General features: G+C 46.9%; 1 protein-coding gene across 1 annotated transcript in view; it reads left to right on the forward strand.

Annotated features, from left to right (window-relative positions):
* Window positions 1-3,505: 3,505 nt before the first annotated feature.
* The window catches only part of PAK1 (p21 (RAC1) activated kinase 1), a 77,890-nt gene continuing 64,953 nt past the window's right edge, over window positions 3,506-16,442 (forward strand). Inside the window, exon 1 of the mRNA XM_086739725.1 lies at window positions 3,506-3,532. The gene's annotated coding sequence lies outside the window, so the exon portion shown is untranslated. The remainder of the gene's footprint in view (window positions 3,533-16,442) is intronic.

Here is a 16,442-nt window from a genome sequence, read left to right on the forward strand (position 1 = left end):
AAGTGGGAACACGTCCAGTGTGATGCCCTAACCGTTTATCCGGAATGAAACAACTGGTTATAGCCAAACACTGAGAAATACTTGTGTATGTGCTCTGTTTTCAGCACTAGAACACCCTAACATTTACTGAGGAAATGAAAGATAGTTGCTGATGGGCTTTGGTGTGTTTGTTTAGAGGAAACATTTACACCTGTGCATCACAGATTTGTGTCAAGAAACACATTCCCCACTGCGTTACCCAGATAAAGTAGCAGGAAAAGGAGATAATTCCCATTTGGAAGTGTTTTACGTACATTTTGCAGAGCTGTACAAGCTTAAACGATACGTAGGGCAGCGATGAATCCTAGTCTGTCTTCTTCGTCGCTTCACACCACTGTAACAACATTATTTTGCTGTGCTGAGTTCTGATTTACTGGGTGAGAAACCTCCAGGCAGTCGTAAGCTGACCTACCATCACATTTAGTTCTGCTTGCCAGTGCTTGCTGTTTCCGCATCTTTGCAGTGAGATCTTTGGCTGAGGAACTTTGTAATTGTGCACTGTATGACTATAGGACTCCTTTTATCTTTTTTTTTTTTTCTTTTTTCTTTTTGCAATCCTCGCCTGGCTACAAAAACTCGGAGGCTTGTAATTAGTTTTCGAGTCATTCATGAACTCTGGTTTCTTCCTTGTAGGCTGAGGCCAATTTGTGTCTGATTGCTGGAGCAGAGTAAAGGAGTGGACGGGTGATTGCAGGTGACTAAGTCGGTACGTCATAACAAGTTACTGTCCCTCAGCTGAGATTTAAGCTTCTGTGATTTCACATGCCCCTGCATCGCCTCCGCCGAGATATTTGGTGATTTGATCTGGTTGAAAAACACCCAGGAAAAATCTTAGGACTACCAGTTCCTTGATGCCATCCATTGCGTAGCTGCACAAACAGCTGTGCTGGGACAGTGCAGGGAGTAGCTCAGGAGCAGAGATGCACAGCAGGGTACGAACTATCAATACTGGTATTGATACGGTCAGGCTATGCCCTACGGCAGCGGGACTGCTCGTTCTGCCGTACGTCTGACGAGGAGGAAAATACAGTTCTTGGATGATCCCTGTAAAATTGATTGTTCAACAGAGTTGGTCTTTGAGGCTGGGGCCTGGTGCCAGGCTTCTTCCCACAGAACACAGGAGACCTTTTTGAGGTGTAAGAAATCCCCTTTCCGCCCCCCCCCAAACCTGGAAAGAGGCCATCTGACTTCATCCTGAGCGCCAGGCAAGATGGATCCTTTCCCTGAAAACCCTCCGCGCACTTTCTCTGCTCTGAGTGCTTAGAAGGCAAATCAGATGATCTACATTTTACTCATTCCTTTCTCAAGTACCAAATTCTATTTTGCAGCGGCAGCTCTGTATCCCATTCTGACGTTGCTCACGGACATCCCAAATGCCTCTCCCTGCTTTTGTTTGGGAACTCCCTCGGAAATACCCAGCAACAGTTTCAGACAAAAGAGTCTTGAAATTTGGGTAAATTCAGAAAACTGTAAGTATTGTTATCCCTTCAGGATATCTCTTTAGGATTCTGCATTCCTACAGAGTAGGATAATAACGAAAATGTAAGAATACAGCTCAGGATGCTTTGGTGAGATCCCTCGGAGATTTAATTGAAACAATTTCTGATCTGAGTTAACCTGTGTGTAGATAAGGTCTTTTTTTTCACCTTAAAGTGACTTAAAAGCACCTGTAATTAAAGTCCTGGTTATTTCCTGCTGCTGTAAGTACCTTTATACAGGTAAAAATACAGCCATAGCAGGGGCTGTTCTAGCAATACACCGCCTGCGTATGGACCAGGCCTTAGGTCAACCACTGCTCTTACCTTACGCAGTCATTCTCCAAGCGGCTGAATGAATGTATTTGGAAAGATATTTTGTCAAAGAAGGCATGTTTTTGAGTATTTTGGACTGCTGTCTTACCTGGCTTCAAGATACTTTTTTTTTTTTTTAGATTATCAGAGTGCGTCCATGTTTCTGAAAAGGCTTTGTGATCTGGAGTGTGGTACAAAAAGGAAGTTACTCCGCAGGTCTCAGTTCAGGGCTGAAGGGTAACTGTTCAGTTTTAACTCCAGCTTTGATGGTGCCCCCTTTGTGGACCCAGCATTCAAGCTGAGCTGCACCGGTTTCTCCTCAGTTCCTCCCACCCCGGCCCCCGCAGCACTCAGGTAAGCGCAGCTCCCGCGTAACTGCGGGTTTCTTGATACAGGCAGATCGTGGCTGCTTTTGACGTGAAGTGACCGATACGCCGCCCGGTACCCACACGGGCACCTTTGTGTTGCAACTGGAGGACAGACTATGGACAGAACGTGCTCGGGGGGTTCCTGCGGTCAGTCCGTGCGGGGTTTTGAATCCAATGTTAAACGTATCCAAGAGAGGGAAGTAATTCTAAGCATGCAGTTCCACATCAGGTTAAGCTGATGGAAATCAGCTCTCTTGCAGCCCTGCCAGTCCCTGACTCGCCTTCTGACTTCCTCCGTTTGTTTATTTCCGCGGGGTTAATTTTCTGCTGGTTTCGCTTCGAACAAACTTACCATGGGAAACCGATAACCGTCGGTGCAAGGGGGAAGGGCAAGGCGGTGGCAGCAGTGTCGTTACCTGCGCGCTGCCAGGGTGTAACAGGCCGGTCTGGGGTGGTGCCCTGTATTATTTGTCTCCCTTTTGTCCGTATCTACCTGCTTCACTTAACCTTTTCCTTTTGTGTGTCCAGACAGCGTGTTCCAAGTAGACAACCTCACCATGCCCGTGCTGCGTTCTTGAGCGCAGCGCAGCTGTACATCGGCACAAGCAAATCCCTCCTTTTTTTTTTCTCTCCGAAAACTCCTGTTAACCGGGGTGACAACTTCCCAGCGAGCTTTGGATCACGGGGAGAGCAAACACCCGGATCCCTGCAACATGAGGGACAGATGCCTCGGCTTGTGCAGGGCAGAGCCCGTTTTCTTCTTGCCTTTTTTGGATCTGCACGCACGGAGCCGGCTCTGCCGTACGAATCGCAGAAATAAAGCCACGACAGCGTTGCAGGCCAAGGGTGTCGTTGCCGGTGATCCCGTTGCCCCGTTGATGGCGCGGTCGCCAAAGGCTTTTTACGTCCCAGGCCAACGCCGCTCCCTCCCCCTGCCCTCCGAAAGTGCCAGGGCTGGAACCCACACCCCACGGATTCCCCGAGGCACCACCACAGAGGCCGCCGGGCTCCAAATCTGCTGCCCCGCGAAGGTACCACCCCCCCTTCGAACCACAAACTTTTCCCCCTGGGCCACTCGGGCTGCGATGCTGCGCCCCAGCAGCTTCCGCCCCGTTCCCGAAAGAAGCGGGGAGGGTCCCACTCCCACCCCTCTCCCCAGCTCGAGCCCACCTTGGCAGTACTGAGGCGGGGGGGGGGGCAGTGGGGCGGGCCCCCCCGGAGCCAATGGCCGCGGTAAGGCGGGGAGGGTGGTGGGGGGGCGGTGCCGGGCCGACAATAGGGGCGGTGGGCGGGCGGGGAAGCGGGCGGCGGGCAGTACCTTGCGGCGGGAGGAAGGTGAGTCCCGCGGGGCCGGTGGAGGGGATTTCCTCGCTTCTTTCGGAGCCGGGAAGTTTGCAAAGGGGTTGAGAGGCCAGGTTTTGTTTTTCTGGTTTTTTTTTTGTTTGTTTTTTTTTTTTTCTATTTTTTTTTTTTAATTTTATTTTCTTTCAGGAGCCTCCTCCTGCCTCCCCTCTCCTGCTCATTCATTTAACAAAGGGAGTTGGTTTCAGCCCCCGGGCTTTTTGCAAGAGGGGGAGCCGTTTGGGGTCCCGAGGTGGGAATCGGGGGCTCAGCTCCGAGTTTCTGCTGAGCACCCCCGTTCCGGTTTCGGAGGAGGAGGGGAGGGGGTGCTTTGGGCAAACACAAAGAATTGAGGAGCTGGACCCTCGCTGGGCGATGGGGTGATGCAGCCCCGGGCTTTGTGTGGCTGCTGCGCAGGGATGGAGAGGTGGGGGCGTTTTAACCCCTCCGCTCCCTCACCCCCGCCCGCCTGTGTGTATGAAACCGTGCCTTTTTGCTGTTAAAGTACTTAAAAGCAAAGCTGAACTTAAGACCGGGAGATAATTCAGATCGGAGGGGACCTCGGGAGGTCTCCAGTCCAGCCTCCCGCTCAAAGCCGGGGCTTCTGCCTGGGGAGTGGGTAGCAGTGAAGGGACGTGGTGAGACGGGTGGCACCTCGGGGTGCTCTTGAATGCTCCCGGGAGCCCGAAGGAGAGGCAGCACCGGCAGGACGAGCCCTCAGAGGCAGCGATGCTTCTGTCCTCCACTGTGCGTGGAAATGCCCCGGTCCACTGCTTTCCCGTGCCTGCAATCCCTGTTCCTGCTGCTTTTGTTATCCAGCGGGCTTTAAATTCATGCTTGGTGGGTGCAGCTGGCTCCATCCGTGTGGTGCATCTGCTCCTTGCTGAGCATTCCTTGATCCTTATTCCGACTTCACCTCCGGGAGTTTTTCTTCAGGAACGAGATTTATAAATAGATGTCAAAACCTGGCTCTTTACCGGGGACCTGTTACCGGCTGTAAGGCATGTACTTTGTGCGGTGATTAAGTATGAGAGAGAGGGATATTTATAGAGAGATATTTATATAAGAAGAACTGTAAAAGCTGTTTAGTTAGCCAAGCTTTCGAAGTGAAAGTGGGCATCGTAGCTGGGTGAAATGGCTGTGTCGGGCACGGATGGAAGGAGCGTTTGTCTCTTTGCTTGCAGTTACTCTTTGTACAGTGACTCATGGTCGCCTTTCGCTGAACCGCCTTCCCCTTCTCCATACCTGGAGTTTCCTGGTGTTGCGCGCGTTACCTGGCAAAGCGGGGAGCATCTTCCCGTCTGCTGTTCGAACATCTCTCGGTGTGGTTGTGTTCATCTCGCTCACAGCTTTTTTTTAGGGTAAAGCTGGGAAAAACGGCTCCTTGTGGAACAGTTTGTGCGCGTGCGTCCGCTGGATGCTTAGAAATTGCTTTTCCCTGTGCGCTTGCTGTGGATAAGTCGCAGAAGTAAAGCTCATCGGGGCACAGAGAACAGAAGGTACAGTGGAAATTTAAATGAATCTGTTAAACGATGGATTGCCCCCGTCTTGTGCCACGGGACAGAATTTGTTCCTGGCTGAACTGTGTAACAAAGCTGGAATTTAAGACTGGAGGCTGATAAGCTGGGTGGGTATTTAGCCTTTCCAAGTTCTGCGGGGAGGGACCAGCTTCTTTAAATGGGGTGATAAAACTACCATTCTTTGACTGGGAAATGAAAGCCAAAATAAAATTGAGGAGGAAAATGCTCTTGTAGCATGGCAGTGGGGATGCTTTGGTTTTAGGGGATGTTGTATACTCTGAATGTTGCTTAGGAAAAAAGACTAGGGAAGTGTAAGGAGGCTTTTGGTTCATGCTTTTCCGTGTGCCAGGGAGATATTAGAAGAAATGTGTGAGAAGTCCAGCGTAACTTCCACAAGTGAAAATATGTTGTTTGTTTGTTGTGTTTCTTGACTGCCTTGCTTATACTGAATTAAAAATTGATGCTTTTTGCCTGAGAAGTCAGAGAACTGTTTGATTACTGCTCATTCTTGTGTATCCTTTTCCAGGTCTGTGCAGAGCTTTTCTCTCAGCTTTTCAGCAAGTGCATGAATTTTTTTTTTTTTTTTTAATATGAGTGAGCTGCAGTGTGGCTTCTTTCCTTCTTTTTCCCTTTTGTGCACCTGTCTCACTTCCTTGATGCGGGAAGTTTTGTAGTTTCAAAAGCTGGTTGTTGTGGTCCAATTCCCTTATGTTCTTAAGAGCGTACAGAACCGCCTAGAGCTGAAATAGACTTTTCTCAGTAGCAAAATACAGAAATGATCCAGAGCTCCACCCTTGAAGTGATCTGGGTTTACAGTTCATCCTGACAACAGCAGATAACAGAAGCAAACAGACTTTGTAAAGGATCTGAAAATCAACCACTGTTTCTGAGTAGGTATGAGAAACAGAGTGAAATCAGGCAACTAACACCAAAAGTCTTATTTCTTTAAACCTTTGTCGATCGTTAGCCATTTAGTAGGTACAAGAATATCTCGTGTTGGCTTTTTACCTCTATGGGAAGGCAAAAGAATGTTGTGTGGCAGAATTGTATTGTGTGAGAGTGCCTTTTTCTGTGCCTGGCAAGGAGCTGCACTCATTTTCTCAGCCTGATGTCTTGACCTGTATAGGAATTGGGGAGAATGTAGGCGTGTTCAGCTTGATACTGAGGGCTTGCTCTTATGGAGAAAAAAATTTGTTTAGTGTGTGACTTTTCTATACACTTGCACAGCTCTCACCTGAGGGGACTGCTTTGCACCCCTGTTCCCAGAAATGGGAACACGGGGAACACCACCCTTTGGTGGCAGCAGAACCGGGACTGTCAGCAGATGCTCGCTCATGCGGCGCGTAACTTGCTGTGATCAGTTCTTCCCTTCTGAGCATAAGGCATGTGATGCTCTTTAGGAATGAAGAGCTTAAAAATTTCTGACACTGCTTATGCTAACCAGCTTTTTACTCCAACTTAAGTCCAAGCTTGAAATTCCTGAACTTGGGTGCGGCTGTGCACAGCATGTATAGATGTGGACGTTATGGCTGTGAGGGGTGACACTGGATGCTGCTGGTGGTGGTGGTGGTGACTGCTTCTGGCTTTGTGCAGGGAATGAGACTTAACATGTGTCCTGTCCCTCCTCAGGCACATCCTCAGAGCTGTAGACGGAGTCTTTGGGTCCTCCCACGCTCCGTCTGCTTTTCAGCACATGGCAGTGTCACGGTTTCTGGGCCCTTCGTGGGATTCACTTGATGAAAACATGGATGCTCAGAGGTGAAAACATAGATGCTCAGAGCTGAACAAGGCTCCCAGTATGATCTGTAGAGAGGAAAAGGCCATTTCAGAATGTGGTACATACCGTCCTCCGGTTTTAAAATAGGTCAGAGAGTTGTGCTCTAAAAAGTGCTGATCTCCCATGTGTTGTGTTGCACGTGGCAGCAGGTAGCTCGGAGGAATTTCGCTTCACCCCTCTCACTGTGGGGATGCAGACAGGCAGCAGTGCTAACAAATCCACATAGCTTTCACGAGTTCCCTTCATTTTAGTACTTTGTTGGGGTGGGGGAAGGGGAAACGAAAAAAACCATCTGATTAAGTGCATTTCCAGGGGAATTTGAAGAAAAAGTGGAAGTATTCCGTTCCAGTTTGTGTGCTAATATACTTCTGGTAAATTGTCTGGGCTCTGAAACAGCTGTTCAAACTGGCAATCCAAGCGTTCTGGCTTCCAGTCTTGTAGCTAACGGCGGTCTTTCTCTGTCTTGCCTCTAGTCTGAGATGCAGGTTAAACAATAACTTTCCTTCCATGCTCTCTTTCCTCCTTGCAATCTGTGCTCTTTGGACCTGCTATATAGCTTGTTTATTTGCCTCTTAAACTGATAAAATTACCTTGAAGTCAATCTATTTCCTACTTCCTGTCCAGAATCAGTGAAGTAAAGCGGTGGCAAATCGGGCATCCTTTTATCGTCTTGGATTTAAAAAAAGGAGAGAAAAAAGTTAGTGGGGCAGAAGAAAGGTCCTAATTTGGGAAAATCAGGCCAAATCAGAAGACTGCAGAAGTAGCAACCAAAGTACTTTCTGAAAATAAATAATTTCTCCTGCAGTAGCCCTTTGTGATCCCAGTTACCATGTGAGAGGCAATGCGTGTAAGGTGTTGTGACTGCCTTGAAGCAGTTGACATCTAGCTCCAAACATCTCCTTGATCGAGGTGGACCTGTAGCTGTGGGACTGCAAGCAAGTCAAGCGGCAAGTTCGTGCTGCGTGCAAGTGGGGCATAAAGGCTTGTTTCATGCCTTTTGTTTTCTTCTTTTTCCATGAAGTCGGTCCATACCTGTAATCTGAATGGAGAATGGGGTAGGAAAATAATTACTGTTCGTATTGTGTGTGGTTTTGGGGCAGGGAGAGTTGTCTGTGTTTATCCTAAGGCATGGCCTCCTGCTCTTAGGACCTTGATGCAGATAGTTTCAGTGTGTCTGTCCGTGGTTTACAGCTGATGGCACGTGACGACTTTCCAGGTGGTGGCAGAGGGAAGGAAAATCAAAGGCAAGAGGTTAGGACACAGACCAAAGGTGTCACAGGACCACTTTGGGACTCGAAGCATCAGTAGGGCTTTGAGCTATCAATTCTCTTCATGACTGTAAGTGGCACACAAGTATTTTAGGTGATGCCTTTCTCAGAAGACAAAGCCCATTTCTTAGGGCTTAGTTCTATTCATTAAATAGGAGCTGGAGTGAGGAATATTTTTATTTGAACTAGTGGCTTGCTTCATGTGGGTTTTCTCCTCATTCACATACAGACAGCTGACTGTGATGTGAAATACCTTATCACTGCTTTAGCGTAAAGAATTTCCAAAATACCTTATCACTTCTTTAGGATAAAGAATTTCCAATATACGTTATTTTTCTGTACCTACATATTCCCAAATGCACATTGCTGATCTTAAAATATGAGACGCTTGGCCACTTAACCCACACTCCTCTGTAGAAAAAGCAGGGAAGTGATGCCTTTTGTAAAACTCGGATTTAATTTCCCCAGCTATCTGTCCGTGAATGTTATACAGTTTCACAACAAGTTCAACTTCAGGGCTTTGTGCCAAGATGAATCCATCATTTGCCTTTAGTAGGTATTTCAAGAATGTCTTGTTTCAATTGTGCTTTGGAGAGGCTAGAAGTCACAGCTGAGCGTAGAATTCGTGTGCCTCCGTAGTTCAGACTTGTTTGGGGTGAAGGCAAAGCTGATTTCCTTCAGAAGCAACAGGGAGGAATATTCCAACCCCCCTTTCCCAATCCTGAATCTGTTGGATTTATTTTAGCTCAAGGCCCTGTGCTAAGCTCTGTGTAAGGTGCAGCGTGTGTCTGAGGCCGTTACTGAGCTCAGATGGAGGAGGAGGGGGACAGTTAAGCCGGGCTTATAATACATCCTTTACTTTTGTAGTTCTTTAAACTGCTCACCTGACTGAGCTCCGGTGTCCCTTCGTAACAGATGTAACAGTCGGGTAACAGCTGCAAAGACCAGGGAGCCGCTTGCACGAAAAGGAATCGGCAGCAAATGGACACGTCGGGATTTGAAATGCAATATTGATTAGCTCATTAAAATTAATAAGGTGCTCAGTTATAAAACTCATTGCGTTTTGCAGTTCTTCTGTAAACAGAGCAATTTGTGTGTCCCTCTCCTTTCAGTCGTGTCTCACGCAAGACAAATTTTAATGTCATTTCCTTTGCAAACCACAGAATGCATTAAGTCTTAGTGGAGCCCAAGTTTGTCAGTGCTTTGTTTGGTAAAACACTGATTAAATCTTCCAATCTATTAAAAACATAGTGTTATGTACTAAAAATCACTTTAATTGAGAGTGACCCAAATCAGTGTATAATTGGAGAGGTGTCACTGTAGTTAGGGTCAAAAACTAACAGGCAGATATTAGTATACTGGCTAATTTTTAGCAAGTCAGACAAATCTGCTTCAAAACAAAACACATAGAGGGGGAACCCTTTGATTCAAGCTTGGGACCTCAAGGAATGAGTTTGTGAAAGGGAACATTGGTTCATAAAAAGGAAAAGTGTCCCATTTTTTCATAATTCTTAAGAAATATCTGCATGGCCTCCGTAATACAGCGAGGTGATTTTCAGGCTACAGATCTAATTGCCTAGTGGAACCTTAAATGACTTAAAACTGGATTTCCAACGTGGATCTCAATGCTTTATTAAGTATTGTACTTTGTTAAATAGTATCTTTAATAAAGGATTTGCTTTAGAGGGTTTGAGCCACTTGACTTCTTGCTGACGTGATAAATTGCTCTAGGAATACTCAGTTTCCATGCAAGAGGGAGGCTGGAGGAAGATAAAGATGGGAAACGAAGATCCTGGAATGGCACTTCAGCGGATGGCACTTCTCCTGGATGTGGTCACTACTAATTTCCACAGAATTTTGATGGAATTTTCTGCCCACTCTCCTGTTTAACCATAAGCTTATCGCTCACATCCCTGTTTTGCCCTGCCATCATGCTTATCTCCAACCCCACTTTGGAATAAGACGGGAGTTCAATTTCAGCGTCGCTTCCCTGGCATCGCGATCGCAGCAGGTTGCAGGTGATAACAGAAGAGCTTTGGGAGTTGAACTCCAAGGGGTGGCCTAAAAATGAATGGTGATAATGCCGCGTAACCCTACAGCTAAACCGTCCGCTTTCTGATAATCAAAGTAATTGGTAAGGTTCTGTGGTAAAATGTGTGCCTGTTGTGGGTGTGTGTTAAGGTGTCTGATGCTTTCTGTTAAGATTCTGGAGATATGAAAGTTATGCAAAAATCTGTGTCATATAAAAGAGACTTCTCCCACTCCTTTCTGCAGAGAGAAATGACAGAATTTGATCCAAGTGTGCCTCAAAGACTTGAATAATGACATTTAAGCACACAGAGGCTTCGGTTTGAGCCTCCAGTTCCTAATTTTGTGGAGGGAAGTGCGGGTATCTACAGCATCTTAACAGTACGCTATTAACATTATAACTTAATTCTCCAGAATCACTGGAATCTTCACTGGGGAGCCTTACTGGGAGGCTTTCTAGCCAGGGAAGTTGTCAGGGGAGGAAGCAGGGGGAACTGCAGCACCAGCGACAAGTATTGTATCACACTTAGGCTGATCCAATGAAAAAATGTATTTTTTTAATATCTGGCTCATAACATTTCTTCTTGTTGCATCAGCCTGTATGTCTTGGTGATAAGGTGTCTGTTAAAAATTGCAGTCTCTTACGTTTGTGTGCCTTATAAATTCTTTTCCTACGCAATTTTGACTCCCTTGGTAGCAGAGAGAATGATTAAAAAGGCCATACCAAATCCACAGAAAGCAGCAGGAGTCTTGTTTGCTACCAGACCAGTGCCAAGAGAGTCTGAAGGAGTGAGTCTAGAACTGCTTTTCCAGGCCTGCCTGAATCCCTTGCTTATGTTTCTAAACCAGGTTTTGAAGAGTGTGAACAAAATTAAACTGACACTTTATCGTGATGAAGCGGTAACCTCCAGTGTCAGACTGGTGTCTCTCTTTCCATATCTGGGAGCTCTGACAATCATACTAAACTTGACTTGAGTGTGGATGTGGGAACTGACTTTTGTGTTCTTCCTCTTGGTTTCTTTTCTCTATCTCCGTTCCTTACTTAGCGCTTTTTTTGTTTGTTTGTTTGCTTTCCTTTTGCCTGTCTACAGAAACGTTGTTCATCCCCTGCCTACCTTTACTTTCCCTGGCTCCCCCTAAGATTGATGAGAAACAGAGTCCTCATCCATCTGTGATCCTGAAGATACCAGGCAAACACAGACGAGCAGCAGGAGGGTAAAATATTTTGTCCTCCACCCCGGTAAGAAGCCGCTTCTTCAGGGCTTGGGAGGAGGATGAAGGCTGGACAGGGGAAGAAACCTTGGACTCCCTGCCTGCCTCTCTCAAGTTTTGCTGATGAGATATCTGGAAATACTTAAATGTGTAGATTTCAATTAGAAAGACCGAGAAAGTGAGGGTAGGGCTGGGAATAGCAAAAGCAGGACTTTCTTCAAGAAGAAAAAGAAAAAAAAAACCTTTGAGTTTCCTTCAGGGCTCTTCTGAAAGCCAGAAAGTGGAACACAACCAGTATATCTTTCTGCGTAGGCTGTCTTTAAACGAAGGCAGACGGTCACAGGCGGTGTTTGGATTCTAGGCTCAATAAAGGCACATCCTCCAGTTAGAGGAGGCAAAACCGTGTCATTTGTTAGAACTCAAAACCAGTATCCGAATGCCTCCATGGCTTGTCATCGAGTGACTCACTGCACGCTCATAGTGGGACTTCTGGCTTTCACATGAAAGTTGTACTTGCTGAAACAGCGTCCTGCCAGCCCATGTTAACAGTCCCCCCCTCCCGGACTTGGCTTAAACTTCTCATGCTGAAAAGGGGATTTAGGGGGACAGGGCAGGAGAAGGCAGCAAGGGTAGGTTGGATGATCAGAAATCTTATCATCTCTTCCTTGTAGGCTTCTGAGTGCCGGCTCTTTCATTTGGTCTGTGTGTCTCTGAAACGAGTCCTTGAGTTCCAAAAGAAACATGTTCAGAAGTGATGAGCTGGCCATATTCCTAAGAATTTAGTCATTTACTTCATCTGACCAAAAATATCTTTTCTTGTATGCAATATCTTCTTTTAAAGTTATTGGATACTTTAAAAAAAAATGCCAACGTTGAAATGATCTCAGCTTGATTTCCATTACCTCCTGCAGCTCATTAGAAGATCATCAGAATCAGGGGTTTTTTTCTTTGCTTAATTCACATAATCAATTTTATTTTAGATGTCCTTTGCTTTTTTTTAAGAGCCAATCCTTTCTAATACTAGGTACATCCTGCAAGAGTCCTTCCTGCCTTCTGATCCAATACTTATTCATCCTGGGCCCTAGTCCAAATGCCACCAACAGTGCCTGTGTGGGCTTTTTTTTTTTGTTTCAAAAATATTGCATCACATGTGGCAGCATTAAATGCCTAAGTTCAGGAGGTCATGGTCGTGGAGATTAGCAGAATCTCACCTGAGCAGCGAGGGGCTTCCTGCTGCTAACATCGTACTTGTTTCGGTCACGAAGCTTTAGGTTTAGTATTGCAGTGGATGTCTGTTGTATCTGATGATGTTCATTTGCTCTTTGAATCCTGCTGTTATTTTGGCTCAGTATGGAGAAGCAGTGACTTAGAATCATAGAATCACAGAATGGTTTGTGTTGGAAGGGACCTTCAAAGGCCATCCAGTCCAACCCCCCTGCAAGGAGCAGGGACATCTCCAACCACATCAGGTTGCTCACAGCCCCGGCCAACCTGGCCTGGAATGTTTCCAGGGATGGGGCATCCACCGCCTCTCTGGGCAACCTGGGACACTGTTCCACCAGCCTTAGTGTAAAAATTTTTTTCCTAATGTCTCATCTGAATCTACCTCCCTCTATTTTGAAACCATCACCCCTTGTCCTGTCCCAGCAGGCCCTGCTGAAGAGTCTCTCCCCACCTTTCCTGTAGCCCCCTTTGGGCACTGGGAGCCGCTCTCAGCTCTCCCCGGAGCCTCCTCTTCTCCAGGCTGAACAGCCCCAGCTCTCTCAGCCTGGCCTCACAGCAGAGCTGCTCCAGCCCTCTCAGCATCTGCGTGGCCTCCTCTGGACCCTCTCCAGCAGCTCCACGTCCTTCTGCTGTTGGGGGCTCCAGAGCTGGACGCAGCGCTGCAGGGGGGTCTCACCAGAGCAGAGCAGAGGGGCAGAATCACCTCCCTCAACCTGCTGCCCACGCTGGCCGCTTCAACCAGGTGATCTCATCTGGTGTGTGGTGTAGTTGTGTTTTTGAAGACTTGAGATCCTGTTCTGTCTGCACTTCCTGAAGCCATACGTAAATCACGTAGAATTTGAAAGGATGAGCATGTGTGATCTCTGTGGTCTGTCTTCCTCCTTTCTCATGAATTCACGCACTTCCCTTCTGTGGTGGGGCTGTTGTTTCTCTTTTCGCTGGGATGTAAATGGGCTGAGCAGTGAAAAGCTTCTGTATAAAGCATCATCTGTGCTAGGCTCAGCATAAAGACTGTTTGACCTGCCTGTGAGGGCTCTGATCCTAAATTACTAATGAACTAACTACAAATTTGGAAGGAAAGAGTCTGTGGTTGATTTTGCATTCTTCCTGACTTACAGATGAGAAGCTTGTGTGTGCTTTTTTTTTTTTTTTTTTTTTTTCCCCCCAAAACCTAACTCCTGCCCCATCACAAAACTGTAAAGCAAGGATGTGGCTGTTAGCAGCTGTTTTCCTTTTGATGTGGTCAACTCAAAATGAATATTAAACGTATAACTCTGAACTTGCGTTTTCTTGGAGACCGAACGCATGATGAAAGGACAGGGAGGGTTGTCTCTTCCCCACCTGCTCGGAGCGTGCTCTTCGCTTGAGTTTTTTTGGAGACTGTGATCAGGGGGTGAAGCTTGACAGAGCCGAGCTCATGGTGGCACGCTGCCATCCGAAGACAAGGGTGCTTTTCCCTTTCAGCGCTTGGCTGGGAGCTGACCTGGCAGAAAACCGAGCAACATGGGTGAATGTAACCGTGGTGTAGTATTAAAGATCCTGGAGCTGTCTGTAGGTTTGAAACCTGGATGTAAGGACAGTAAGACATACGCTTAGATCTGGTGGCTTCTCAGGATTAGCTCACAAGTAAGTGCCTTTTTTTTTAATCTTGAAAGATCTGTCTGTCATCGTGCCACTCGCCGTGTACAGGTTTTTGTTTTTTTTTTTTTTTTTCCTTGCCTTCCTTTGTCCCTGAGCTCTCTGAGTCCCTAGCACCTGCCCAGTCAGCTCCTGCTGGAACGGCTTCTGCTCCGTATCTGAAAGTCCTTGGTACAAAATGGATTTTGACTCCTCTCTCACTGCTTCTCTGTCTTTAACAAATGCATTTGGGAGAAAGATCCTGACACAATCACAACTGGATCATCTATTTCTCCCCGCTCCCATCGTTGTGTTCCTCCTTTGATGTGAACACACAATCCCTTCTTCTTCCACGCGTCGCCTAGTGGGTCCATTTGTCAGTGGAGCAGAGCACTTTTGGGACCTGCGTAATGTCTTACATCGTGTACGCGTTAGATATCTTCCTGTAATCTTGAAAAGATGATTCAGAATTGAAAGGATGTTTTCCCCAGCAGATATAAGCTGTTCTCTGGGCCCAGTGCTGGTGTCCTGTACTGGGATCTATAGCTTTGATCCAAGACAGAATTAAAGTTGCTGATGCTGCAGTCAGTCACACAAATAATGCTCCTGTTTTGCTGTGCCCCTTCCACCTTGCAGCCCTGCAGTTCATAATCCAAGTGCTATGGTACAGGAGTCATCTCTGGTACAAGTCCTTGTGGCTTCTTTGGGGGGACGCTGAGAGTCTCCGTCACCTTCCACCTAAACGCTGCCCGTAAGGGCTCGTAGGGTGCAGAAAACACAACTGCGCTGGCGAAGTAATGCGCTTTCTTCTGTCATGAATGTGTAAAGGGCAAACAGAAGCAGCAGGAAGGAACAGGAGAACACATTTCTGGTACAGCAAAATCATAGAATCACAGAAGGCTTTGGTTGGAAGGGACCCTTAAAGTCCAACCCCCCTGCAAGGAGCAGGGACATCTCCAACCACATCAGGTTGCTCAGAGCCCCGGCCAACCTGGCCTGGAATGTTTCCAGGGATGGGGCATCCACCGCCTCTCTGGGCAACCTGGGCCAGGGCTCCACCACCCTCAGTGTAAAATCTTTTTCCTAATATCTAATCTGAATCTATCTCCCTCTATTTTGAAACCGTTAGCGCATGTCCTATCACAGCAGGCCCTGCTGAAGAGTCTCTCCCCACCTTTCCTGCAGCCCCCTTTAGGCACTGGAAGGCCGCTGTAAGGTCTCACTGGAGCTTCCCTAAAGCAATAGTGTTGCTTTATCTCCAAATACCCCAAAATATGTACAGAAAGACTTTGACAACACTCGTGCCTCAGAGTTCATCGCCAAGATGAGAAACTTTGACGTTGTCAGGAACTGTGCAGCAGGTATTCAATAAGATCTACTGGGCATGAAGGAACACACACACATACAAAAAAAAAATTTGTGGGTTTCTTTAGGTGGGTTTTTTGTTTGTTTGGGTTTTTTTTTTTTCGTAACCTGGGGCCGTAACTCTCTCAGTAGCCTATGGGTTACAGTGGGAACGTTCAGGGACTTAGCAACACTTAGAGAGCCTAACCTTGAGAACAAAAGTGGAGTGTTTCATGTGGTTACATACTAAAAAACATGGGTAAGCATCTAGTGGGAGTCCAGAAAGTGCGTGGGCGCTTGATTCCCTCGGAAACTGTTGGGATTTGGCACATAAGCTGGTAAAGTATTTTTAAAAACTCTTACATATCTTTCTGAAAATTGGGTCTGATGTTGTTAATCAGTGTGAGGGGCGGGGGGATTTTTTTTTTTTTCCTGAATTAATCGCCGCCTTTGATCCTTGTTACTTTCTAGCAGATAAACAGGAGGAAATTGAAGGAGAGCAACAGAAACGACTTTGGGGCTGGAGGGATTGACGCAAAAGGAAGATAAAAGAGCTATATATTTGTGTAGTTTTATAAAATGAGGAGGAGGGCAGGACTGTTTATGGGCTTCTGGAGGGTATAAATGCCAAGAAACGGAGGGTGTGGAAGAAGGAAGCTGTTTTGGTCTCTGCTCTGCGAGTGCCTGCGCAGGCAGGTGCCTGCAGACACGGGCTCGTTTTCATTGAATTTGTGAGCGTTACAGGGACGTGCTGGTGAGGAACAGCAACCCTTGGTGTGGCAGCAAGGAAAGTGCCTGCTTTAGTACTTCTGTCAGGGTAAGACATTTCAATCTGCGGTTGTTTCCACCTCAGATTGCCTGGCCATCTATCAATATCATCATCACGCTGCTGAAAAGTTACCTTCCGTTTGTGC

This window comes from Chlamydotis macqueenii, chromosome 1, assembly GCF_036417535.1.
Source record: "Chlamydotis macqueenii isolate bChlMac1 chromosome 1, bChlMac1.mat, whole genome shotgun sequence".
In the NCBI taxonomy this organism is placed as follows: Eukaryota; Metazoa; Chordata; class Aves; order Otidiformes; family Otididae; genus Chlamydotis; species Chlamydotis macqueenii.